Raw genomic sequence first — 3,260 nt, 5'->3', positions numbered from 1 at the left:
GAGTGAGAGAGATACTATAATTAAAATCTAATAAATGGCAGGATATTGTCAAATTAAAGTTAGAAATATATGTATGTATATAAAAACCCATAATGTGTCTGCATATATATTTTACTTATTTACTTATTCATTCATTTTATTGCCAGATGATAGTACATGTCTAAAGTCTCACTATCTCCCTACAGAATTTAAAGTACAAGGACAAATAGTGTTCAATATGAATGTCAGTCCTCAGTTCGAAAGGGGTCAGAGCTAAGATTTGCCCTCAAAATGACAAGTGTAGCGCAATGGATAAGTAATAATATTTAGCAGTAAACTGTAAGGTTTCTTCAATAAATATATTTCATGGGTTGCCCACTGCATCTGTCTTTCAGTCATGGGATTCAAACAGGCATACCTAAAAGTCAAATATTATCTCTGAAACTGACTATCAGTAGACTAAACCGATTTTTGGTCAGGGCACATGCCCAGGTTTGGGGCTCAATCCCCAGTAAGGGGTATGCAGGAGGCAGCCCATCAATGGTTCTCTCTCATCATTGATATTTCTCTCTCTCTCCCTCTCCCTTCCTCTCTCTAAAAATCAATAAAAACGTATTTTAAAATAAAAATAAAAATATTTTAAAAGCCCAGTTAGAGTAGATCTCTAAAGGTCCTTAATAGCACTATGATTCTTAATTTCTCAAAGTACCAAATAACTGACTCAGAGCTTCTCCCAGTTCACATATTTCAATAACAAAACTTTTGAATGAGCAAATGCCAATTATTGTCTTAAGCAAAGAGGATACAAGATGAATTAAATACTGTTTCTGCCCTTGAAAAAACAAGTACATGGTCACTGATTTTTCCTTAAGATGCAAAGAGTAAACAAAATACTGAAATACTAAGTTGAGAAATTAATGTAGCATGCACATGTTAAAGGGGAAATCTTTCCACGAAGATCACAGTGGTAATACTACTTAGCTTAGTTATTATACTTTACAAGGGTTTCAGCTAAGCCACAATCATCTAGAAAAGGATTAGCAGAATAAGTCAATGGAAGTAATGTTGGGCAAACTCACTTTTCGGAAATTTATCATATAAAGGGGCTTTTTATAAAATAATCCCTAAGTGCCTTCCACATTTGATACTGCATCAGTCCATGATTGTCTCTCCAGAAAAATAAAAAAAAGACTTTCTGCTCTCTAATAAGATCACCCAACTCCACTGTGCCTTTGTTAGTTCATTCATTTCTTCAATAAATATTTATTGGATCCTTATTAAATAGGTGATATGTTGCTACATCTAGTGGGCCACGCCAGAGCATCCTCCATAAAGCCCCAACTCAAATGTATGAGACACGGACCCAGCCTCCAAGTGTGCTGATCTAACAGAGGAGAGGTGTGTGATGCACAGAGACCCTAAGCCCTCACTGCAGCCAGCGCACAGGTGAAATCACATTCACTAAAACTTATCTCCTGAAGACACCCATACAGTTCGATGTTGTCCTGTCTCTCAAGAAGTTGATCACAGTGTTTCTGCTAGTACTGAAAAGGGGCGCTGATTCTTCAGTTAGGGACCAGTTAAAAGCATTGGGCCTGTGCTTAAAGCTCATTATTCAAAAATACGTATTTTTCACGCTAGAATCTCCTCCACATAAGATGACTGCCCTGTGAGAGGCAAGAAGGATGAGACCCACGGAGGGAATGGCAGGTCCTCGCCTTCCATCTCACACCTCCCCCAGGAATTCATGGTTTGGTACCTGTGGTTTTACGGACTGGTACAACAGACAAAATCATCCTCACTTTTTATGTCACCTTTGCTCTCTCTGCAGAGCACAAATAATTCATTTTGAGTAATAATGCACAAATACTGAAACTCCACTTTAACACATAAAAGCTACAATAGAAGTATGTACAGCCCTGCTGGTGTGGCTCAGTGGTTGAGCATCGACCCAAACACCAAGAGGTCACCAGTTCAATTCGTGGTCAGGGCATGTGCCCGGATTGCAGGCTCAATCCCCCATGAAGGGCCAGCAGAAGGCAGCCAATCAATGTTTCTTTCTCATCGATGTTTCTATCTCTCCCTCTCCTCTCTCTCTAAAACCAATAAAAACACTTCTTATTTTTTTTAAAGAAAAAAAAGAAGTATATACAATGTAGAGTGATGACACAAAAAGATTCATGAACTAGCTTTAGGGAATAAGGAGGTGTGTAGAGAAAGCTGAGTCTTGAAGAATGAGTTGGCATTCTCAGCTGGTAGAGAAGAGAGAGAAGGGAATTCAGCAAAAGAAATAGCAAATGCCTCAAGACACAAGAGCACAAACGAATGGAGCATCTGTGAAGAACTGCAGGCAGCCTGACATTGCTGAAGCTTGGTATTCCAGGCGAGGAGAACAGAACACCAGCCTGGAGAGAACAGCAGAGGACAGATGCATCAAGGACCCCCCAGTGTGTGCTGTAGCTCTCAGCTCACTCTCCCCCATCAGTGGTTCTCGGAGTGTGTGCCTGGGCCAGCAGCAGCAGCAGCACCTGGGAACCTGCTAGGAACGCCAATTCTCAGGTCCCTCCCTCTAAGAAGAAACTCTGGGGCTGGGACTCAGTACTCAGTGTTCAACGAGCCCTCCGGTGATTCTGACCCATCTAGGAACGCCAATTCTCAGGTCCCTCCCTCTAAGAAGAAACTCTGGGGCTGGGACTCAGTACTCAGTGTTCAACGAGCCCTCCGGTGATTCTGACCCATCTAGGAACGCCAATTCTCAGGTCCCTCCCTCTAAGAAGAAACTCTGGGGCTGGGACTCAGTACTCAGTGTTCAACGAGCCCTCCGGTGATTCTGACCCATGCTCCCCTTTGAGAACCATTGCTTTAGGATGGTGGGGAGCCATGGAATCCAGGTTACGACAAGTGTCAAAGCCTCCTGCGGACAGTTACTTTACTGACTCCTGTGTGTATTCATATGTGGGTGGAGGGGTAGCCGTCTCTATTTTACACAAGGAGAAAGCCCTGGCCTTTAATTATTATGCAAAATCCTGCCATCTGCTTAAAAAGAATCTCACACATTGAGTCCTTTGTTTTCACCATTTCTAAGCTTATCTATAAGACTCCCCAAGTTAGCTTAGTATGTGACTGTAAATGATGACAGGGAAGGTGGGGGAGATAGAAATGAGTGTTGGCGGAAGTCTGAGGAGAACAATTTAGAAAACACTCAACTCTGAATCATGTAACAGGACAGATCTTCAGTTTGAGCCTCAAACCCCATTCTCCACAAGCTGTTAGACTGCCTG

At 42.0% G+C, this 3,260-nt stretch overlaps 1 protein-coding gene across 1 annotated transcript in view; it reads right to left on the bottom strand.

The window, feature by feature from the left end:
* Nucleotides 1-3,260, bottom strand: part of RGS22 (regulator of G-protein signaling 22) — an 88,872-nt gene that overhangs the window by 79,675 nt on the left and 5,937 nt on the right. The window lies entirely within an intron of this gene.

The sequence above is a fragment of the Myotis davidii genome, unplaced genomic scaffold, assembly GCF_000327345.1.
Source record: "Myotis davidii unplaced genomic scaffold, ASM32734v1 scaffold497, whole genome shotgun sequence".
In the NCBI taxonomy this organism is placed as follows: domain Eukaryota; kingdom Metazoa; phylum Chordata; class Mammalia; order Chiroptera; family Vespertilionidae; genus Myotis; species Myotis davidii.
This window is presented reverse-complemented; position numbering and strand designations above follow the sequence as displayed.